The sequence below is a fragment of the Canis aureus genome, chromosome 2, assembly GCF_053574225.1.
Source record: "Canis aureus isolate CA01 chromosome 2, VMU_Caureus_v.1.0, whole genome shotgun sequence".
Taxonomy (NCBI): domain Eukaryota; kingdom Metazoa; phylum Chordata; class Mammalia; order Carnivora; family Canidae; genus Canis; species Canis aureus.
The window spans coordinates 85,359,514-85,384,020 of NC_135612.1; the positions used below are offsets into that span (position 1 = coordinate 85,359,514).

At 53.0% G+C, this 24,507-nt stretch overlaps 1 long non-coding RNA gene across 1 annotated transcript; it reads right to left on the reverse strand.

Annotated features, from left to right (window-relative positions):
• Positions 1 to 10,564: 10,564 nt before the first annotated feature.
• LOC144302965 (uncharacterized) lies at positions 10,565 to 22,942 on the reverse strand. The gene is made up of 3 exons (XR_013370004.1): positions 21,631 to 22,942; positions 20,004 to 20,299; positions 10,565 to 12,917 (listed from the first exon to the last, which is right to left on the reverse strand). It is a non-coding gene; the product is annotated as an uncharacterized LOC144302965 (long non-coding RNA).
• Positions 22,943 to 24,507: the final 1,565 nt, after the last annotated feature.

Sequence of the window (24,507 nt, forward strand, 5' to 3'; positions counted from 1 at the left end):
CACTAATAGATGAATGGATAAACAAAACGTGGTATATACACTATACTGGAATATTATTCAACCCTAAAAAGGAAGGGGATTTTGACACAGGCTACATGGATGAACCTCGAAAACATTATGCTATGTGAACTAAGCCAGTCGCTAAAAGACAAATATTGTACGATTGGTCCTATATAAGATTCCTAGAGTAGTCCACCGCATGTAAACAAAGAGCACAGTGGTGGTTGTGAGGGCTCCAGGGAGAGGCGAGATGGGAGTTAGTGTTTCATGGGTATAGAGTTTCAGCTGGGGAAGATGAAGCTCTGGACAAGGATGGTGGTGATGGTTGCACAGCAATGTGAATGTACTTAATGCCACTAAAATGTACACTTAAAAATGATTAAAATGGTAAATTTTGTTATGTATATTTTACCACAATTAAAAAATATTTAGCTGTTAAGTCGATTCATATTGTAGAGAAACAATTGCCTCCAGCCACACCCCTGCCTTTCATTTCCTGTGTCTTGGAGACCGCTGGGCGGTGATCACAGCAGAAAATGGATGTCACCGATCTGAAATTCTGGCCCCCATCCTTGAATCCACGAGTGTTCACTGAGCATCAGCTCTGAACAAGGCCTGGCTGAGGGCCATGGTTCAGGTGCAGAGGACAGAGGGAGAATGCAAAGAAGATGCACAGTCCCTGGTCTTTGAGACCTGTAATTCTCATCAAATTGGGGAATTCTCATCAAACTGAGCAATAACAACACAATGTAGCACAAGACAAGTGCCTCCCAATAGTAAATGGGAATGAGCAGTGTGTCCTCGGCCTTCACTATGGCTTCAGTAAAATACCAAAGAGTCGTCACAGACTCATGGCCTGGTGCGCCTCACCACATGTCCTTTCTTCCCCCACTCCACCACCTAGAGGCCTGGAGGAGGCCCACCCCTGACCACTTGGGCACTCAATTCTGTGAGATTTTTGAATAAAAGAACCTAGAAAGGGAATGGCAGAGGTGGCCAGCGACTTAGGCTGGTCCTCTTGAAGGTACCTGCAAAGAGGAGACTGCAGAGAGAGTAGGTCTTCAGGGAGAATCTGCAGACAGAAGCCAATGCTCAGAGAGAAGTGTAGGCAAGAGAAGAGGTAGAGGAAGACAGACACTTGGGCACTAAAGACAGCAGACACTGTTCCTGACCAGCTTCCAGTCCCACTTTCAATCCATGAAGCGTATGAACTCGCCACCCTCCAGGATCTGAGATCTCTCCCACATATCCTCCCCACAACCTCCACTTTCAATCAGCTGGAGCGAGCAGAGGTCCAGGCTGGGTCCCTGGAAGTCAACTCTGAGATGGAGGTACGCGGGCGCCATGTTCTCCAAGGACTGCTCTTGGGATGGACACAGTGGCAGGAAGAGAAGGAAGCAGGAGTGGACGGAGGGAGGAGCCACGCTGGCATGCAGGCTCCCAGCCTGAGCCAACCCGTGCGTATTAGTCTGCTGGGCCACCGTAGCAAACCACAGATTGGGTGGGCTTACACGTCAGAAATTTAATTTTCACATTTCTGGAGACCTGAAGTCAGAGATCAAGGTGTCAGCAGAGTTGGTTTCTTCTGAGGCTTCTTTCCTTGACTTGTAGATGGCCACCTTCCTCTGGCATCTTCACATAGCCTTCTCTGTGTGTGTGTCTGTACCTTAATCACCTCTTTCTAAAAAGATACCTGTCATATTGGATAAGAGCCCACCCAGAAAGGCCTTTTTAAAGGCCCAATCTCTGAACATAGTCACCCTCTGAGTCCTGGGTTAGGGCTTCAACATGTGAATGGGGACAGCAGAGGGGGAGGTGCCACGCGCAATTCAGCACATAACACCATGGGAGGTTCAGGAGTTTAGAATGGCCCTTCAGAATTATTCTAGTTGGGCCAAAATGGCCAGAGCTGTGTGGATCAGCCGTTGGATGTGGGAATATCTGGGAATGGCATGACTTTGGACGAGGCCACTCTCTGCAGCTGAGTCAATCAATGCACAAGGTGTCTGACCGTTGAAGACGGTCTGCTAACTGGCCCAGCAGCTGGGACAGTAGGTCCTTCACTGAAGACGGCTTTGGGTAGTGCATCACAGGCTCCACCACCTCTGGGGCTCCACTCCATGCAGCCCAACAAACCTCAAGACAAGGTTGTTATGAGGGTGAGATAAGACCGTAATGCTCAGCTTCCTGAGGACAGAACAGTGTGCTGGTCACTGCGTGCCCCTGCCCAGGGTAGACATGGGTGGCTACCCAATCCAACATTCATACCTAATCTGTGGCATCACCCACCTCTACCTCAGAAGCAGGAAAATCTCAAGTCTCATATTCTCAGTCTTTCTTCCAGGGGAGGAGATGCTGGGTGGGCCTCTGAGAAAGCTCATAACAATCCGGATAGACGTGATTGGTGCTGCCCCTCCCAGGCAGACAGACATGAGAGAGTGAGCTGAGGTGATGAGGTAAGCCCAGCAGAACTGCAGAGAGGCGAGGGAATGAAGCAGGGCTGGGATCTGCAGACTTCCAGACTTCCTGTTAAGTGAGAAGAGTAAAGTCCTCGTTATTTAAAACACTGTGCAGGGAGTTGAATGGTGTCCACCCCCCCACAACCCTCCCACCTTCCCCCCACTCCAGCCCAAAGCTGTGTCTTTGCCCCAGAACCTGTGAATGTTACCTTATTTGGAAGAAGGATCTTTGCAGATGTAATTAAGTTAGGGATCTCAAAATTAGGGGGATTGATCAGAATCAGTCCTAAATTCAATGACAAGTGTCCCAATAAGAGATGGAGAGAAGACACAGAGAAGGTGATGGGAAGATGCAGGCAGAGATTGGAGTGGTCCCTCTACAGGCCAAAGAATGCTGAGGATTGCCAGCAGTCCCCCGGAAGCAAGGAGATGGACATGAGATGGATCCTCCCTCAGAGCTTCCAGAAGGACCCGACTCCACTCCTACCTGGATCTCAGGCTTCTGGCTCCTGAACTATGAGAATATATACTTCTGTTGTCTTGAGTCTTCAAATCTATGGTGCATCCTTAACAGGAAACTAATGCACACTACATGCTACGTTGTCTTTTTATTTGTACCCTGGCTTTGTCTGTTGAGGCTCTTATAACAAAAATGCCAGAGACTGGGTGGCTTATAAGCAGTTTCGGATGCTGGAAGTCCAAGGTCAGCGCGCCGGCATGGTCAGGTTTTGGCCTTCTTCTTGGTCGTAGCACGCCAATCTGGTTATAGCCTCATATGACAGAAGGAGTGAGGGAGCTCTATGGGGTCTCATTCATGAGGGATCAACCCTCATGACCTCAACACTTCCCCAGCGCCCCATCTCCTAATACCATACATTGGGCATAGGATTTCAACATGCAAATTGGGGGAGACGCAAACATTCCAACCACAGCACGGCTCAAATCTTAATAACCTAGCAGGGCCCAGTATACAGTAGGCACTTACTAAGCATTAAATGGATGAACAAATGTACTTAGAGCACGCGTGGGAGGTGGAGAAAGGTCAGGTTGGAAAGGGGGGCCCTGAAGGCTGACCGAGAGGACGCTGCTACCACTCCAAATGTGGCATTTGGCCTTTTTCCTGGGGGTCATGGGCCATCATGGCAGGGTTCCAATCCAGGAGCAACATGATGGAAATGGTGCTTTAGGAAAATGAATCTGCTCTCATTAGCATGGACTCTAGACCTGCTGAGACAACAAGGCAGAGATAAATGGTCCACATCCATCCTTGGAAATGCAAGCAGGTGCCCAAATGAACCACACTCTACACTGGCTGAGCCAATGAATTAACTCAAATCTTCCGGTTGGAGAAGTCTCCAGAGCTTTCAATTACAAAATGCAATCATTTACAAAGACAATGGGGCATTACGGTAATCACTCAATGAGCCCCTATAAAGCTGCCAACTATCTGTCCTCCCACCTAGACCTTGGACCTGCCAGCCTGCTGCTGCCACCCACCAGCCTTGCCCCGGGGCAAGGATTCCCAGCATCTCCCTGGCTGGTTCCAGACCTGGAGTCACTTCTCACACACTCTTAGCTCGGACTCCATCTCAGGTTCCGTCTGGGGTCCTTTCTGGCTGTGTGCCCCGGATTCAAGCCCTTCCTGCCCCAAGCTGCAGGCCCATGGAATCAACTTATGCTCCCAGCTGCGACTGAAAAGTGACTCCCCCTCCATGGGGCGGGCTCCCTGCTGGTCCCTTAAGAGGAGCACGACCTAGCTCGGGCTTGAGTTCAACCCTGGCTCAGCCCCTGAAAGGGGTTTTAAGTCCTGTGAACCTCAGCTTCCGCAGCCGATCACAGGGCCCCACTCACAGAGCCTCTGTGGGCATCGGGAGGGGTTCAGTCCGTGAGATGAGACACGGACTCTACCCCTGACAGATCTTGCATTGTCATGGAAGAGTAGAACCAAGTTATTTTCATTTATGAGAAGGTCGAACTGAGTCAAGTGTATTTTACCGAGTGCCTTTGGTCCAAATCTCATTGACAAATCCTTCAAAGTAATCCTGCTTTTAAGCTGACCCTAAAGGTGCCATCCCGGATTTCACCCCCCTCTCACGCAGCACTTACATGCAGCCCTCTGATTTTTTTTTTTTTCCTGAAATATAGTCTTTCCTTAATTCAACACATACCCGCTACTCCTTGCCATCCCGAATGAGAGTGGACAGACGATCGGCGTGGTCTCAGGCTTCCCTGGAGAAATGAAATATGGTGAGCACGTGCCGTGGAAGCACGTGCAGCAAACTGGATGCACACGCACTGAGACTGAAGGCTGACTCGGTGCCAGGCAGCACTCCAAGTACTTGACTCGGACTAACTTGCTCAGTCCTTGCAAATCCCAGGAAGTCAATATACATCCTTGATGTCCCCAATGCACAGGGGCACAGAGGAGGTCAGGACTTGGTCTGCTATATGGCTGCTACCTGGAGCTGAGATTTGAGACGGGAAGCCTACACTTCACCTGAATATGCTAAGCACATGTGCACACACCCCCCCCCAAAGTCTTCAGGACCCCACTATTCTGCTCAGGAACTGCCAGCTTGTTCTCAGTCCATCTCAGCCCTTCGCTGGGCTCCTCTGTGTCACAGGGATCGACAGTTTCCAGGCTCGTTTGCCTCTGGCTTCCAGGTCAGTTCAGGCAATAGGAAACTCTGGTAGAAGATGAGGGGGCGGTGGGTAGAGGAAGGGAGAGCCAGGGTGTTCCCTCTCTGTTTCCTGTGGTGTCTCCCACAGCCCCTGTGCCTTTTCTGTGGTTCCAGCTCCTTCCGGATGGTCCCTCCTCCACTGTTTCACAACCTCCAGGCAGTCCTCACTCAGGACCCAGCTAAAAGCCCAGGCTCCAGAGCACCACCATCCTTCGTGCTGTCAGCCTGGCAGTGGTGATTTCCTGTGGTGGATAATCCCTGGGTCCCCTGGTTGCCATGTTTATCTTCTCTGTCTCTCCTCTTGTCACTGGTCAAATCAATTCCCTGTATTAAATCCCCTCTGTGTGAAAGACCTAGGTTGGTTTCCAATGTTCCTCTTTTTTTTTTTTTTTTAAGATTTCATTTATTTATTCATAAGAGACACACACAGAGAGAGAGACAGAGACACAGACAGAGGAAAGATGTGGGACTCGATCCCGTGTCTCCAGGATCACGCCCTGGGCTGAAGGCAGATGCTAAACTGCTGGGCCACCCGGGCTGCCCTCGATTTTCCTCTTAGATCCTAATAAATCATTTATGTGAATTAAAAAACGTAAAAATATATGTTCTGGTGGAAAGACCGGCCTGTGAGTCAAGATACCTGGTATGGAGGCCACATTCTCACCCACCCTAATGTGAACCCCTTGAGCTCTTTGAGACAAAGAGCTCCTCCCCAAGCTTTGGATTTCTAATACACAGTGTTGTTGGATCAGGGGCGTGTGCGCACGCATGCATGTGTGTGCACACGCTAAGGATATTCCTCCCCAGAGTGTACATGCACACATACGTACATGTTCGAGAACACGTGTTTTCCACGGATCATGTGAATTCGAGGATATCTGTGAAACGCCACCATCGCCCATGGAGAATGAGGATAAAAGAGTAAACAGAAAATCAGAGAGTCCTGGTACAGACGGAGGATGGCAGCGTGACACAGCGACTGTTGGAACTTGAGGTCCTGTAGGAATAAGTCTGCACCCCTCGTTGGGCCTGGGGCCGCCTCCCAGGTCTGGGGGATAATGTCTGAAACCAGGCACAGCCTTCACCCTACGGATTCGAACCGCAGCCCCGCTTGAGCCTTCCACGGGGCCCCTGGTGCCCGTCCCTGCCCCACGGGTGGGACCCCCAGGGCTGCCCAGCGCCCCAGGCGGGGAAGAGTATGCACTAGGGGGCCCCAGGCAGTGTCTGCCCGAGCGGAGGGGAGACCTTCTTGCAGGGAAGACGTCTGGGAGCCGGGGGAGGGCAGAGGACACCCATCCTCCCTGGCAAGAAGCACCTGGAAGCCACGCACGCCTCGCCCGGGGCGCCGCAGCCCGCGGAGGAAGCGGGGCCTTGCAGCTCCGGGGCTCCTCGGCCCCCCGCGGCCCGGCCGGCAGGCTGCTGGCGCCATCTAGTGGCCGAACGGAGCCGTGGCCGGGCGCGCCCCCGCGGGCCGATTGCAAGCCCCCCCCGCCCCCCCAAGGACCAGGCCGCAGCGGCCCATTAGCCAACACCGGGGCGTCGCTGTGCCCTGCGGGCTTGCGGGAGTAAACCTCCGGGGCCATTGCCCGGAGAGCCCGAGGAGCCGCCAGCCAGCCCTCCGGCCCCCGGGCGCCCCGGGGCGCAGCATCCCCGGAAACCTGGCCCCGGGTTTCACCTGCAGCGTCTCCGGGAGCCAGGAGAGCCTTTGCTACGAGAAGAATCTGTCTCCTGCGGTGCAAAAGCCACCTGCTTCCCAGAGTGTGCCCCCCCCCCCCATCTCTAAATCACAATTTCACAACCAGTTGTTGGCTCACACTCAACACTTAGAGCCCGTCCACCTTCTTTCTCATCTCCTTGCCCGGGAAGACACGGCGGCTGTTTGGGGTCCACCAAGCCCCGATGTCCTCCCCAGGATTCCGTTCCACCCGGTTTGTTAAGACAGCTCTGCGGTGGGGACGGGGTCAGCTGCACCTGCTGGAAGGGGCCCTGACTGATGCATAATCAGCCCGAGCTGTCACCCAACAGGAAAGAATAATACTAATACTGGGAGAAGGAGACTTGAGCCAGGTTTGGGAGCCCACAGTCCTCTCCTGCCGTCGTCCAGGGATGGACGGATTCGCAGAGGCGGAAACAACTTCCTTTGCCACTGTCCTTCCAGGGAGGGGAATGGGATTTCCGTGCGTGTCTTTCCCGTCAAAGACTTGATTGCTATTGGGACCATCGGCAACGTCCCCCGCGCCTAAGAGGGGCCGCGTCCCTCAGCAGTCCTGTGACTCCCCCCTTCCTCCTCCCTGCCAGAAGGAAAGAGATGCAGGTAGGACCCGGGAGTGGGAGAGGCTTCCCTCTCCCCCTGCCCATCCCTTTCCAGCGGCAGGAACCTGCTGGAAGGTGCTAGAAGGAATTGCCTTTTGTCTCTGGGGGCAACGTAGGGTTTTGACAGGCCCCTTTTACTTCCCCGACAGCTTCTCCATTCAGGCAATTTCACGGCTTCTTTTCCGCTGCTGAGCCGCGTCTGTGGCAGGAGGGTGGTTAGAGGCAGCCGCGGGCTGAGCCCTGCTCCGTTGCTCAGCGGCCCCCCTTGGACGGCAGCGGAGGTGGTGCCGCAACCCCCGGGAAGAGCCCAGAGTTAATGGGGTGATCTGGGCAGCCCGAAGGGGAGCAGTGTGTCCTGGTTAATTGTTCAGCACAATTGGACAGCTGAGAGCTGTCTGTATACTTACTTTTAATGAATTGGGATATAATAAAGTAGAGCTCATTCATTCATTTAACAAGACTTTATTGAGAGCCACGCTACAGCTCGGCTGAATGCAATTAGCCGATTAAACAGAAGCGTGCTGGAGGGGAGGGGAGGGGAGGGAGCGCAGGGGAGGGCCGGGTAGAGGGAGCATCTAGGTCACATGCTTGGCCTGTTGGGGAAGAGCAGGAAGGCAGTTGGGGCGGGGGAGGGACACCGACAGGTGGGAGGGGAGGCCGAGGCCCCTACAGCTTTGCAGGCCAGGAGGGTGGGGGGTGGAGGGACTTGGGATTTTAGCCTAAGTAGGATGAGCAGCTACTGCAGAGCTGGAAAACCGAGTTGCTTCACATCTCACAGGGGCCTTAAAATGCCACGGCCTCCCAGATGCACCCCCCTTCTTAGCATGGCACCCCCAGCTCCACCTCTGGACTCTCCTCCCACCCACCCTACCCCCGACTCCACACACACCAGGTGACATCCCTTTCTCTGCCCAGCAAACTCTTCCTTCCAGACCCAGCACGTCATCACGGCCCCATATCCAGGCTCCTTTGACTTCCCCAGACCGTCAATGCCCCCCTTTGCCCCGGAGCTCTGGGACACACTCCTGTTCTACAGGTTCCATACGGTCTCTTTAAGGGATCTCGGCCCCCCAGGCCTGGAGCCCCAGGAGGAGGAACCCAGTGCTGGCCTGGACGCACAGAGGAGGTGCCGGAAGTTCTCAGTGGGTGAGTGACAGGTGAAGGGGTGAAGGAGTAGCTGGGGAGGGGTAGCCCCAACTCCCCGGCAGCTGCCAGGCCCACGGGGTGAAGGAGGGGACCTAGGCTGAGGCTGGGAGCCGGCTGCCCGGCTTTACACTCAGCCTCCACCAAGTCCTCCCTAGGGGACTCGGGGCACCTGCTGGGCCCTGATTTCATCCTGTACAAAATAGGGACCATGATAACGCCGTCCCCTGACCTGTAGAGTCCTTGAGCGGATTAAAGAAATGAATGCATAAAAATGCTTCGCACACAGTCCTCGTCCAGAACCAGACCGTGCTAGTGTTTTATTCTGGCAGCTCCTGCCGCTGCAAGGGAGGGGCGCTGCAGCGGGTGGTGGGGGAACCTAGGAGGGAGGCCAGCCCTGCGTCCTCTCCCCAGCCTTGCCTGGGGCAGTTCCGAACCATAGGAGTCATTCCTAAAAGGCTCCTGTCGGACGCGCTGGAGGGAACCACGTTTTCATGAGTCTCCCTATAATGCCAGTGTCTTCTGAAACCCGCCCTTGACCTCTTGGGACCAATTCCTAGCCCCCTTTTTCTATAGAAGCAGCTGGCTTAGGGAGGCAGGGGTGGGGCCGTGAAGGAAGTTAGGCCCTGAGCCAGGACACCTGGGTTGGTTTCTCACTCTGCCACCTGTCAGCTAAGTGGCCTTGGGCAATTTGTTTCACCCCTGGAGGAAGGTGGAGAGAGGCCAGGCCAGACACCACCTCTGCAGGCTGGGGGGCGGGTAGCGACAGCATTTCCGTGGTCAGCTCGCAGAGTCAGGCGATGATGGCTCAAATTCTGCCCTCTGTCAGCTGTGCGCCTGGGTGACTTACCCAGTCTCCCTGTGCCTCAGTTTCCTCAACTGGAAAATGGGATCATAACAGCTCCTACCCTGTGATGGGCTGAATGGTGCTCCCCTCCCCCAAACTCAAATCTTTACATCTGAGCCCTCAGTACTTCACAATGTGACTGTTTGGGGACAGGGTCTTTAAAGAGGTAATTGAGGGATGCCTGGGTGGCTCAGCGGTTGGGTGTCTGTCTGCCTTGGGCTCAGGGCCTGATCCTGGAGACCCGGGATTGATTCCCACATCAGGCTCCCTGCATGGGGCCTGCTTCTCCCTCTCCCTGTGTCTCTGCCTCTCTCTCTCTCTCTCTCTGTATCTCTTGTGAATAAATAAATAAAACCTTAAAAAAAAGAGCTAAATGAGGTAAAACAAAGTCATTGGGGTAGACGCTCCTTCAATAGGACCAGTGTCCCATAGGAGGAGGAAATTAGGACACACACACCGAGGGAAGGCCATGTGAAGACACGACAGGGAGGCCATCTACAAGCCAAGGAGAGAGGCCTCCGAAGAGATCAACCCTGCGTACACCCGGACATGGACTTCCAGCCACCAGAACTGGGAGAAAATATATTTCTTTTTTTCTTTTTTTAAAGATTTATTTATTCATTTATGATAGAGAAAGAGAGAGAGAGAGGCAGAGACATAGAGAGGAGGGAGAAGCAGGCTCCATGCGAGAAGCCCGACGTGGGACTCGATCCCGGGTCTCCAAGTCCGGGCCAAAGGCAGGCGCCAAACCGCTGAGCCCCCGGGGATCCCCGAGAAAATACATTTCTGTTGTTGAGGCACCCCTACCCCTGCCGTCTGTGAGCTTTTGTTCCGGGGGCCTTCACAGATCCTCGAGGACGCATCCCAGTAGGTGGTGGTGAGATGACGTCAGGTGCGTGGAATGGGGCCAGGCAGGCCGCAAGCTCTGCACATCATGGGAGAGCTCCCAGTGCACACAGGGCTCTTTGGAGGCATGCGACATCTGACGGGGGATCCCTTCTCTTACTTCTACTGAAGCCCGAGGAATGTTCAATGTTTATGGCATGCTCCCTGTGTGCTGGGCATCCCTGTCGTCGGGGGGCATGTGGCCTGCCTGCCGGGAGCTTGCATCTAGTCTGCAGAAAGAGAGAAAACAAGGAAACCATGGAATAAATAAATCCTTGCTAGGGCACCTGGGTGGCTCAGTCAGTTAGGCAGCTGCCTTCAGCTCAGATCATGATCTCCGGGTCCTGGGATCGCGCCCCACATTGGGCTCCCTGCTCAGCCAGGAGTCTGCTTCTCCCTCTCCCTCTGCCCCTCCCCCTGCTCATGCTCTCTCTCTCTCCAAGAATAATCTTTAAATAAAATAAATCCTTACCAAAGGAACCAGAGAATATATGGAAGCAGCAGACTGTGTGACAGAGAAATGGGGGGTTGACAAGGGCTGACAAGGTGCCCAGAGAGCCGACATGGATCTGGGGAGACAAGGCAGGGCAACACGGCAGCCTCAAAAGCCTGAGGTGGGAAGGCACCGAGAACGCTGGGCTAAGATGAGGCCAGCAGTCAGTAAGGAGTCAGGATCCCCCCCTTTTCTCCTTTTTCATGGGAATGGAGCAGAAGCCTGGGTTTGGGCCTCAAATGTGTGTCAGTCTGCTTACCAATAAAACGCGAGGTAACAGTAGTAGCCTCAGAGGTGTAAGGACAAAGAATTTATATGTGTGGCAGATTCAGCACAATGTCTAGCACATGGGGGGAGTTGGAAGCATTAACGTACATTATTATTACTCCATGACAATAACAACGAGCACCATTTGTTGAGTACTTACGACGTGCTGGGCATCTCAAAGCGTTACCTGGAATATATCATCCAGTCTTTATAATAGCCTGTGGACATGGGGACTGTCATAAATTCTATTTTGCTGCTGGGAAACTGAGGCATACAACATTGTATCCAAGATCACATAGCAGGACACTAACCCAAGGCAGCCAGACCCCAGGAGAGGGCACCTGGCAGCAGAGGCTGACAGTCCCGGCGGGGAACAACACCTCTGTTGGTGTCTTCGTTCAGAGTCATGGGGCGCTGGGGTGGCTCAGTGGTCCAGCATCTGCCTTCGGCTCAGGGTGTGATCCTGGGGTCCTGGGATCAAGTCCCATATCGGGCTCCCCGCAGGGAGCCTGCTTCTCCCTCTGCCTGTGTCTCTGCCTCTCTCTGTCTCTCATGAATAAATAAATAAATAAAATGTTTTTTTTAAAAAAAAGCAGTCTCAAAGTACACGTGTGTAGCATGCACACACACACACACACACACACACACACCACCAACTGATGTCATCACCCGGACGTCTGAAGTGTGCACTACATCTGCAGGGGATGCCTATCCTTCCCCTTCTCCAGAGGCTCAGGAGAGGGTGAAGCTGATTTTAAATTTCCAGCCAGTTCAGGGGCTCTGCACCTCGCCTTGTCAGTCTGTGTTGAAGAGATCGACGTGTTCCATTCTTGCACGGCGGAGGGACAAAGCCCAGCAGGGCAGGATGGAAGGTATTTGCTCCACGTGCTCCCTGAGAAGTGAACTCTGCTTGACAGATTTTCTCATTACGGTTTTGGTGACACACCATTTCTTTGTACCGAAAAGAGGGGAGATTGGGGATCCCCCATGTGTGGAACCATGATGTCTTGGCAGGCAGCTCCTATTAATGCCGTAAACTCAGAGGGCAGGGCAGACCCGAAAGAAGGTGTAATGATGCAAGTCAGGGCGAGTCATGGCTGATAGAACCCATTCAACATCTGTCTCCCCAACAGTTCCAACTGCCGGGCTCTCCAGGGCCTTTCTGGTTGGTTCTTCGAATCAAGGCCATCCCCGGGCCCTTCTGTGAAGAAGGCCAACCTTGCCCCGGAGACTCCATCTTCCTCCTTTGTGCCATATCAGTTAGGACTGCATTTGGCTGAAAGCAACAGAGATCCAAAAAAGTAGCGGCTTGCATCATACAACTGGTCCTTTCTCTCTCATGTGAAAGCTGGGAGGCCGGAAGCCCAGGGTTTGTGTGGTACTTGGCCCAGCCCCCAGGGACTCATGCTTCTTTTCAGTTTATCCCTTAAACTTCTCTTAAAAAGGGCTCTTATAAAATATAGAATGAACATAAGTCAAAGTCTTATTGAACCCATTTAAGTATGATGATGAAGCTGATTCACAGACTGAGGTATTTGTAGGCAAGAAAAAAGAAAGAAAAAGAATGTAGAATAGGTTCCAGGGCCAGGATCATCCCCGTGGCACAAGACCACAGCTGGCGCTCTAGACATCACGCTCATGTTACTGGCAGGTAGATGGAGGAAGGCATACAGAAAAAGGTGCTCATTCACCATCTTTTAAGGAAGGTTCCTAAAAAGAGCCATAGGACAATTTCACTTTCTTCTCACTTAATCACATGGCCACGTGCACCTGCCAGGCAGGCTGGGAAACATCATCTTGATTTAGGGCCCAGCTAAAAATGGTGGAATCTACATTACAGAAGAAGGGGGAAATGGTTACAATTTCACGAGGCAATTTACCCTGTCAATCCCACCTCCTCACCACCAAACTTCCCTGACAGAAGCGAAACTAACATTTTGTGTAATGTGCTAGGCATCGTGGACTTTCCCATAAGCTAAGTATCTGGGTCACTGAAGAAAAAATTCAGAGTGGTATATAAGTGTCGGATTTCTAATCTTGTCTTAGCCATTTACACACGGTGATGGCTTGGGCAGGTAACTAAACCTTAGTGTTCTCATAGACAAAGTGGGTATTATGATGCCTGGGTCACAGGGTCATCGTGAGGATTAAACAAAGGGCAGGTAGAGGTCTTGGCACACCGTGTGTGTCCCTGGCTTTGCCAAGCTTATGAATCGTCTGAGCGTTAGATTCTTCACTGATAAAATAAAGATCTGCTTTATAAGATGGTGAGGCTTAAATGAGATGAAAGATATAAAGCATTGGCACAATGCTTAGCTCTTTTTTTTAAAAATATTTTATTTATTTTTTCATGAGAGCCACAGAGAGAGAGGCTGAGACACAGGCAGAGGGAGAAGCAGGCTCACTGCCGGGAGCCTGATGTAGGACTTAATCCCAGGACCCCAGGATCATGCCCTGAGCCAAAGGCAGATGCTCAACCACTGAGTCACCCAGGTGCCCCACAATGTTTAGCTCTAACAAAACAGAACAGTTGGGGGCTGCTATTATTTAGACCTCTCAAAATTCCTGCAAGATGTCAAAATATGATTTTCAAGTACTTAAAAACATGGCTCTTAAAGAAAAGGGCTCTTATAAAATATGGAATGAACATAAGTCAAAGTCTTATTGAACCCATTTAAGTACTGAGGGAACCAGTATGATGATGAAGCTGATTCACAGACTGAGGTATTTGTAGGCAAGAAAAAAGAAAGAAAAAGAATGTAGAATAGGATCATCGAGTTAGGTACAAATGGTTAATACTCTGCATGGCCACAAAGTCATAGGTTGTCTTTTCTACCAGGAAGAAATCATTTTCCACGATCATCTCTACGGGGCAAAACTCTGCAAGTTAACACACAACACTTAGCGCCCTGGCTCTATTCAATAGCAAACAGCAAAGTCAAATATGGGCAAGTTTTCCCAGAGACTTAAATCATCCTTGGTGAGCCCGGATGCTCCAGCACGACATTGAAAGGGCATGCAGTCATTTTCTGGCTTTATTTCCATGTTTTGGAAACATTTTGTTAACAAAGGTCATTCTCGCTTATTGAAGAAACAATCGCTCAGTCCCTAATCGTGACCTGGAGGAGAAGAAGAAACAGCCCCGGCTTCCCCAGGTTCTCCCTGTCTGCTGTGTATGAGGCGGGGAGGGGGCTGTCGAGACTGCTGAGTTTACCATGTGAACACACAGCTGGCCCTCCAACCCCAGGCAGACGTCCAGGGAAGCAGAAAGAGGAGAAGGAGTCAGGTGGAAAAAAGGGAGAGGACCTTTCTGGACTGAAAGGTCCCTGAGAAATGGCACGGGGCTGGGGGGTGGGGATTGGCAAACAGAGGGAGCTGTAGCCAGCTGAGTCCGGCTGAAGCAGAGCTCCTGCACTTTTACAGATGAGAGGTTAATTAACTTGTTCAAAGTCCCACGGGTAGTAAGAGGAAGAACTGGGCTGGTATGAAGTCCACTCATTTCCCCCACACCACCTCTCCTCTCCTGGCTTTTTCAAATCGGCCCTCCAGGGACCAAAGGTCTGCGCTAGCCATTTGCACTCTGGTATTAATTCCAACCAATCTATTGCTTCTCCCGGGGTGCTTTGAATTTTAAGCTTATCCTCCTGCAATGAAATGGAAGGTGTTGACCTGCATTCAAGGAATCCCTGGCATCCTGGTGGTGCTGGAGGAGAGGGACCTTCCTTCCCCCTGCCCCTGAAACCCCAGCACCCCCAGAGAGTCAGACCTCAGCTGCTCGGCAACCAGAAATCAGAGACGAGAGCAGAGAGAGAGCAGAGAGACGGCACGTCTGCTCTATCACCCAGATGTCAGCTCCTCTTACAAGCCCGTTAGATTTGATGAGAAAATGTTGGCCTCCGGGCCCGAAGATGGAGGTAACAGGATCCTCTGACATATTCAGACTTATAAAATTGGATGTGGTTTAATTGCCTGAGAAGTTATTTCGAGACGTGCCCTGGCCTTCGTGGAGTCTGAGATCACGAGTGATACTGGGGGGAGGGAGAGACAAGCTAAACTCAATAGCTCTTATCATTCCACACTTTAAATCATTTGTTTCTTAGGGGGGTATTAGTGGAGTCCCTGATGCATACGGCTGGGAAGGAACCCTGCGTTCCACTTCACCCCGCATTTAAGCAACTCATAATCAGAGGCAACCAACCTGCCTCTTTGCCTCTGATGCCAACCTTGTTCAAAGGAGGCAGCCCTCCTCAGGTCGCAAACAAGCCTTGCTCATTGTCACCCCACCTGCCTGCACAGCCCAGGTCTGTCTCTCTGAGCTTAGAAAGCCACCCTTTCCTTTTCCCACCTTCCGGAATCCTCGAAGGTCCGGGTCAGGCACAGCCAAGGCCTTCCCTGGCTGTTTGTTTCCCAGAGCAGGGCACCGTGGGGTCTCCACCTCCCCAGCAGCCTTTTCCCCAGCCATCCATTTAACAGATGTTTATTGAGCACCTTGTTTTGTGCCAGGCGCTGGCAATGGAGCAATGAATCAGATGGCCATGATCTCTTGCTTTCGCAGAGCTTAGTTCCGGTGGAAAAACCCTTCCCACTCCGACCGTGAGGAGGAACCGCCACTTGACATCAGGCTACTCTGTTTATTCAGTTGATGAATACTAATGAGTGCCTGCTGTGCATCGGGCACCGTTGTAGGCACTGGGGCTGCAATGGGGGGAACAGAATAGACGAAGCCCTTGCTCCCTCAAAGTGCACGTTTGGAAGTAGGTAAGATAGACCACAAAGCAATGAATGTGTCAAGTAGTCAGAAATCTGGGTAATGAGATCAAGGGCACAGCAGTGTGCATGGCGCCAGTTTAGATACCATGACCAGGGAAGCCTCTGATGAGGTGGCATTGGGGCCAGGAGCTAAAGGAAGTGCAGGCCGGGTGGAGGGGAGTTTATAGCCCTTGTTCACGGAGCTTCCGAGGGGCCAGCTCAAGGCCGGGTATTGACCCTCCCAGCCATTCTTTGAGAGAAGGAAGGTGGCCTCCATGCCTTTCGCTTACGGGTGAAGAAACTGGGTTTCAGAGAAATGATCTAACATGAAGGAAGGAGTCTGAAGCCAGGCTGTCTGGCACAGAACCTGCGAGTCCCTTTGCAGAACTGCCCAGTTGTTTCGGAGTGCCCTGGTCCCAACAGGTGGGCTCAGACTTCTTTTTTCCTGCTCACCGCACGCTGAGAACAGTGCTGCTGACTGTCCTGGGATGTGGGGCTCAGGCCCGCGCTTGGCAGCTGCATGTGACTTTGGGCGACCTGTGTAACCTCTCTGACCGTCTGTTTTCTCATCTGCAGTGGGGGAAGTAGGACCTACTTCATACGATCAAGGTGAGGCTCACATGACGAATGGAGTCAACACACCGGAAACAGTCTATCAAGTGTCCCTAGCAGGATGCTGATGGAGGTTTGGGTGGTACTGTGGGTTGAGTGGTGTCCCCCGAAAAGATATGTTGAAGCGCTAACTTCCAGTACTTGTAATTGTGACCTTGATAACAGGGTCTCGTTTGTAATCAAGGTAAGATGAGGTCACGTGCGATTAGGGTAGATCCTCCCCCGGTATGACCGGTGTCCATGTAAGAGGATAAGAGACACAGAGAGAGCGGTGAACAGAGTGAACCCACCCCATGTGACCACGAGGCAGAGATGGAAGAGATGTGTCTACAAGCCAAGGAATACTACGGATCTCTGACAGCAGCTAGGAGGAAGGCGTGAGCAGATTCCCTTCCCGAGCCTTGAGAGACAGCATGGCCCTGTGGACACCTCGACTTTGGGCTTCTGGCCTCCAGCACTGAGAGAGACTACATTTCTCTTGTTTTAAAAAGCCACCCGCTTGGTTGTCCCGTGCGACGGCAGCTCCAGGAAGCTAATGCAGATGGCAAATTCCTGGAAGAACCGCGAAGCTGGATGGGAACAGGGGAGCTATATCTTGGCGTGTGTGTTTGGGGTCAGATCCTGAGGGATCTGCTGGTCTGTGTGGTGTTGGAGCCAGATGACCGAAGCCTAAGGGTCTGGTTTGGAAGCGGAGAGAGAAATCTGGAGAAGGCTCTGACTTTATTCCTAACCCAGAGCGCTGTGAACCTGTGGCTTTCGCCCACAACTTCAAGGGTGGAATCTTGGGGTTCAGTCTGAGTGCCGGGGCCACCACAGACCTCCCGGCTCAGAGAAGGTGAGAGCCCACAGGCTTTTCTGGACGTCATGCCAGGACTCATAAGGCTGTCTGTTTAAATACAGATGAAATCAGAAGCATGGGCCTTCACCAGCACTTACATAAAACCCAGATTGTCAAATTCAAGGGAGAAAGAGTCAGAACGGCCTGGCCAGAGTCTGGGCCAACATTCCAGAAGACTGATTCAAGACAGGGAACAGATTCCCGGGCCCCCCAGCAATCTCCAAACTCTCTGTAAAAATATTAACACAAGCTCAAGTGAAGTCGCATGGGCAGATACAGTATCATATCCCTGTGGAGATTTGGAATTATAGCATCTTGGGGTGAGAGGGACCCCCAGAGTCAGCCCGTCTGGAATGGCTGTTGGAAGCAGATGGACCTGGGTTCAAGTTCTGTCTCCTTGACTGAGGAGTGCCAGCTCCAAGCTCCACGATCTTGTTCTTCTCTCCTTCTCTGTGTAATGGGCACCAGCTACTGGCCTCCTAGGATCTCATGACACTTGGACTGCACTTAGCCGAGTCCCATCCCAACCAGTGAGAGAGCCACGACTCTTGCTGTTCGGGTTGGTAGTGAACCCGGCTCTGCAGCAATGCTGGGTTCCCCTCTGTGAAGGGCCCTCCCGCCTATTTCCAAATTCTCCAGCCCATGCATCTCTGAATAGCTCAGTTAGAACATTCCTGGCTACAGTAAGACGGCTCCTTGTGAGGAAGCTTTCCTTTGCTGAGATGCGCTCTGTCAAGTGTCTCCGGGCCCAGGCCCCCGGGCCTGTGCTCAAACCCATCTCCAGTGTAGGAGCTTTATGCCTTGGGGCAAATTACTCCGCCTGTCTGTTGAAGAAGGGTCACAAAGGTTGCGGGACCTTACCTGACCTCTCAGCGCCCGGGCATTCTCGTCTGGGACGTGGTAATGATGATGATGCTAGTACTCGCCCCCTACAGTTGTCCTGAGGTTGACCGGGATGACATAGACTTAGAAGAAAGCCTGGTATACAGGAGGTGCTCAATAATTAGCTGTTACTGATGTAAGGTCCATCCCTGGGCTTAATCCTATGGTGTCCCTCCCCCGATGTGTTTCTGATCACCATCCGCTGCTTCTCATGCGCTCAGCCTGTGACCCCCCAGCTCCGCAGCACCCGTCCCAGCCCGGGAATCCAGGCGGGCTCCAGGGCAGGCAACCTACACACCTGCCGGGGCCCTGCCCTTGCGTGAATGCTCTGCAGCCTCCACCTTGAGGTTCTTAACCGGTTTTGCACAAATCTGCACTTTCGTTTTGCACTGGCGCTTGCAAATGACCCTGCTGGTCCTGTCCGGAAAATTGGCCCCATGGCCTCTTGCCCTCCTGCGTAGGTAGAGCTGGGCAGCGCTGTCCTCAGCAGTGCCTGCTCCTCCCCTGGCCACTTCCCACTCGGGCAGCAGGACTGGTGAATGTGGGGCTTAGCTGTCCAGTGTACCCCCTCTTCTGTCTCCTCATTCACCGCCCCCACATCCCCCATCCCTTGCTCTCCACCCTCTCTGACTTTCCCTGCTTTTGCTTGGCAGCCAAGGTCAGAACAGCTTGCCCCAAAGACAAGAACACAAATCTCACAGAGGAAGACCTAGACATGACCAACAAGCACATGAGAAAATGTTCCCCATCACCTGCCGCCAGGGAAATACCAATCAAAACCACAATGAGATCCCGCCTCACACCGGTGAGAATGGAGAAAATGAACAAGACAGGAAACAACACATGTTGGCGAGGATGTGGAGAAAGGGGAGCCTCTTGCACTGTTGGTGGGAACACAAGCTGGTGCAGCCACTCTGGGAAACTGTGTGGAGGCTCCTCAAAGAGTTAGAAATAGAGCTGCCCTACGACCCAGCAATTGCACTGCTGGGGATTTACCCCAAAGATACAGATGCAGTGAAGTGAAAGGGCACCTGCACCCCGATGTTCACAGCAGCCATGTCCACAATAGCCACACCGTGGGAGGAGCCTCGGTGTCCATCCACAGATGATGGATAGAGAAGCTGTGGTCTGTGTATACCGTGGAATATTCCTCAGGCATCAGAAACGACAAATACCCACCATTTGCTTCGACGTGGATGGAACTGGAGAGGATTATGCTGAGTGAAGTGAGTCAGTCGGAGAAGGACAAACATTATATGGTCTCATTCACTTGGGGAATATAAAAAATAGTGCAAGGGAATAAAGGGGAAAGGAGAGAAAATGTGTGGGAAATATCAGTGAGGGTGACAGATCATGAGAGACACCTAACTTTGGGAAGCGAACAAGGGGTAGTGGAAGGGGAGATGGGCGGGGGGGTTGGGGTGACTGGGTGACGGGCACCAAGGGGGACACTTGATGGGATGAGCACTGGGTGTTGTGCTATATGTTGGCAAATCGAACTCCAATTAAAAAAAAAAAAAACAGCTTGCCACTGGGGTATCTGGGTGGCTCAGTGCTTGAGTATCTGCCTTTGGCTCAGGTTGTGATCCTGGGATCCTGGGGTCCTGGGATCGAGTTCCACATTGGGCTCCCCTCAGGGAGCCTGCTTCTCCCTCTGCCTGTGTCTCTGCCTCTCTCTGTGTCTCTCGTGAATAAATAAAATCTTAAAAAAAAAAAAAAAAAGGAAACCGGCTTGCCCCTGCCCCAGATCAGGTGCCCCAGGCCCGCCGGGAGGCATCCCCTTCCTCGAGAGGCGCCCCTCTCCTTTCCCCACCGTGGGGCAGGTGCAGTCTACCTTTCGGCTCGCTGTGGTGGAAACGGATATGGTCTTTGGCCGAGTGGAATCACGGCGGCCTGGATACACTTACAAGGATTGCAGAGGAAGCGTTCCAGTTTCTGGGCCCGGAGCCTGGGTGTGAGACTCAGCAAGGGGCTCCTGCCGCAGGGACGGACGCCTGGGTGGAGGACGGGTGGGCCTGGAGCTTGGCATCCGATCGGGGAAATCGGGAAGGATCCCCGCCCGAGCTTTCCACCGGAGAGGATGCCAATCTGTCCTTTCCCCGGGGCCAGTCGTCGCCTCACTTCTCTTGTCTGATTGATAGAAGATCAGAAAACTGGGTTAGTGCTTAGCGAATAAAGTGGCCACCAGGAATTTTATTTTAGTTTATTTTTTGATCGTGCTCGCCATGTAAGAAAACATGCAGGGGAATCAAGGGGATTGAAGATGAAAGAAGGCAGCATGTGCTTTAAGGAAAAAAAAAAAAAAAGAAAGAAAGAAAAAGAAAAAAGAAAAAAAAAAGCTAAGGGGTCTAAACTCGCAGAAAGCTCCTATCCCACCAAGTGCTTCCCCCCAAGAGAGACGGCGGCACCTAGGCCACGGGGTAACAGCAGCGGGCGTCTCTAGAGCAGGGCGGGGGTGGGAGGCCACAGCCGTGGCTGTCCCGAGAGCCATCGGTCCCCGCTCGGCCTTCGGCCAGGGCCCCGGGGAGGCTCCCGAGGCTGGGGCTCAAGATCCCTAAAGGGGGGACGAGGGGGCAGCCTGGGCGGCTCAGCGGTTTAGCGCTGCCTTCGGCCCAGGGCCTGATCCTGGAGACCCGGGATGGGGTCCCACGTCGGGCTCCCTGCATGGAGCCTGCTTCTCCCTCTGCCTATCTCTGTCTCTCATGAATAAATAAATAAAATCTTAAAAAAGGGGGGGGCGGGGCCTGGAAATCCACGGGTGCTGCTTGAACTCACACCCCCCAGGCTCCTGCCATCAGGCACAGGGCCCACCACACCGCCCGCCGGGGTGCTGGGATAATCCTCCCGTCTAGTGGTGACCCCTCAAGGGCACACCCCTCTCATCAGCTGGGGCAAAGCCTCTTCCAGGTTTCCCTGGTAACCAGAGCCTCCTGAGGGGGCGGGGGAGTGGGGGTCTGGGGGTCGCCACCCGAGGGCATCTCCGAGTGGCAGGGCAGCAGGCAAGCACTGGGTGTCCAAGTCCCAGGGCAGCTCCAGCCACTGCCACCCGCCGGGACTCAGGCAGCCTGGAGGCCCGGGGAGGGTCCCTGGGGCTTCCCGACAGTCTGGGAGCCCAGGCCCTGGAGACAGGAAGGCCTGCTGTGGGTGGAATGTTGACTCAGACCCAGGGCCCCGGGGATGGGGGGGCAGGGGCAGAAAGGCAGCTGTTCTAACCACACCACACCCAGGGATGTGAAACCAGGACTGGATCCAGGAGGCTGGGGCGCGAGGGGGCGGGAGCCAGGTTCCCCAAGGTCGATCCCAGGGCTGGGGTTTCAGCTGCCGAGCTCGTGGGGCTGGGGAATGCCACGCACCCCTGGCCCCGGGGGACAGAGGGGGAAAGGGGAGCACCTCAGCTCCCTACAGGCGCTGGGAAGGGGGAAGAAGAGAGGAGGCTTGGCCACAGGGACTGGAGCCCTCACCTTGCCACCCACTCCCTGGCCGGTGTGGGCACGTCCCTTCCCCTCGCTGGGCCTGGCTCCTCGGGCTCCCTCGGGGGCTTCCAGCTCCCACTGTCTGAGATTTGAGCTCGCCACGTCCTGAGCTGGCTTTGCAGAGAGCACGTGGGGAACGAGGAAGTTGCCGAGAGCGGCCTGGTGCTTTCCCGGAGGGCCTGGGTGGGGGTGGGGGGGGCTGCCCAGGCCCCACGTGGCAGCCGGGGCGTGGGCCTCGGTGGGTTGCTGCGGGGGGCGAGGGGGAGCTCGTCGGATCCCCTGCGGCGGCGCCTTTCACAGCTGAGGGTCCTGGAGGGGGGGGGGGCGACGTTGGGAAGGCAGCTGGCAGGGCCCGAGGCCCGGGTCTGAAGGCCGGGCTGACACTAAAATGAGGCCGGACGAGCATATTTAATGACACGGAAAAATGTTCAGTGATAAGGTGGGGGAAAAAGCAGGTTATAAAAAGCAGCATATGTAGGACAATCCTCTTATTATGGGGAAGAAATCTTTCCCTCTAAATGCACACGCACACAGAAGGAACAGTCTGAGAAGGCAGGGAGTGATTATCTCTCCCTCGCGGGATTCCCTGGGGCCTTTTCTTCTTTCTTTCTTTCTTTCTATTTTTTTTTCCTCTTTCTCTCTCTCTCTCTCTCTTTTTTGTGGTGCTTTGCTGTTTTTTTTTTTTTTCCAAGCTTTTAAATTAAAAAGATTGTTTTTCTCCCCTGCACAGATGCCTTGGGGTACAAACCCTGCCAATCACATGGGCTTCGATATATACAGGAAGTTTCTGTCCACAGCTTGGCTGAAGGTCCAGGTCCTAGATGGCCAGGTCTTAACTGGTAGAGGCCCAGGTGGCTTTAGAACTTCCGCATTGGGGGATCCCTGGGGGGCTCAGTGGTTTAGCGCCTGCCTTTGGCCCAGGGCGCGATCCTGGGGTCCCGGGATCGAGTCCCACGTCGGGCTCCCTGCATGGAGCCTGCTTCTCCCTCTGCCTGGGTCCCTGCCTCTCTCTGTGTCTCTCATGAATAAATACATAAAGTCTCAAAAAAAAAAATTTCATCATTGGAGTGACTTGGCTGGACAACCTAGGAAGCTGAAGTTACATTCCAAGTAAAAGGAGAAAACATCCATTGCCCATATGACTACGGGGAGAGGCTCGAACCTTCCATAACTTCCTCTTCCCCGACCGCCATGACACCTGCCGGCACTTCCGGTCCCAGCTCCCCTGCCTCAACACAGCTGATTGGACAGACCGTGATCAGCTGACCCCACCGCAGCCAATCCCTGCATTGGCCAAGTCCTGAGGCAAAAAGGAGGAGTCCGCCAATCAGATTCCCTGCTGAGTCCCCCAACCCATCAGACCCCCTGCTGAGTCCCCAAATCAGACCCCCTGCTGAGTCCCCCAATCAGACCCCCTGCTGAGTCCCCCCAATCAGACCCCCTGCTGAGTCTGCCAATCAGATCCGCTGTTGAGTCCCCCCAATCAGACCCCCTGCTGACTCCCCCAATCAGACCCCCTGCTGAGTCCCCCAATCAGACCCCCTGCTGAGTCCCCCCCCAATCAGATCCCCTGCTGGCAGACCTGAGCTGAGAACTTGGGAGGAGGGAGGTAGTTAGCAGAGGGAGTAGGAGGTGAGAGGACTTGAGAAGAGGGAGCTCGGGGACAGGGAAGGCGTGAGGACCCGCAGGTGGTGCAGATTATAAGAAAGTGGAAGTAATTGTTAAGATATAAATAAACGAATAAATGAATAGATGAATAAATAAATAATAAAAATAAGCAAAAGACACTATGAGCTATGAGTTTTTTAAAAAGGCACTTGACGGGATGAGCATTGGGTGTTATTCTGTATGTTGACAAATTGAAAACCAATAAAAATAAATTTATTAAAAATATATATATTAAAAAAAAAAGATTACTGAGAATTAGAAGCAAGGAGAACCCAAATGGCAAGAGGAGGAAAGAGCATCAAGGGACCGAGGTTGCCATGTTTCTTCTTGGTCTGGGTTCTCAGAAGCAAACTCTTGAGACAAGGATTGGAGTGCAAATTGGCACTGGATTGGGGCAGTGGTCCCGGGAAAGTGCAGAAGAAGGGTGGGAAGGGATATGGGTGAGGAAAGGTAGCCAAGAAATTGTGCATTATCCAGCCTGCAGGGGGAAGTAGGCAGCAGGGTCTTACTCCAGGGGGAAATCCGAAGAGCACACCAGGGTTAGCCCCAGCCAAGACAGAAAGGGGTTGGAGCATCTATGCAGCAACTCCTGGAATCACTGGTGGAGGGCTGCGCCCATAGAGTTGACTCCCTGACACCCTGGCCTACTGCTTATAGAAAGAGCTGCCTCCAGACATCTGGGTTGCTCAGTCAGTTAAGCATCCGACTCTTGGTTTCAGCTGAGGTCATGATTTTGTAGGTCCAGAGATGGAGCTCCCCCATTGGGCTCTGTGCTCAGCAGCGAGTCTGCTCGAGATTCTCTCCTTGTGCCTCTCCTCCCACTCATGCAACTGCTCGCTCGCTCTCTCTCAAATAAATAAATAAATAGATCTTTATTAAAAAAAAAAAAAAAAGGAATGAAGGAAGAAAGAGTTGTCTTCCATGGCCCCAGAAAAAAGTTTCTTAGGCACAGAAATGTATACACTGGCAGGGGGAGGAACAGAAGCCGACTGAAAGGTCTGAGAGCCATAGGCAAGGTGCTGGGGTCTGCATCATTAGAAGGAGGAGTGACAGCCCAGTGTGAGGGAGATGATGAGGCAATGGTCAACCCCTTGAACTCCCTATTTTTTTTTATAGTTGCCTAGATCTTGAGCTTCATTGCAGTAAGCCCCCAAGATTTGAGTGAGCCCAACTAAGACCCTGAGACGGAAGACAGAA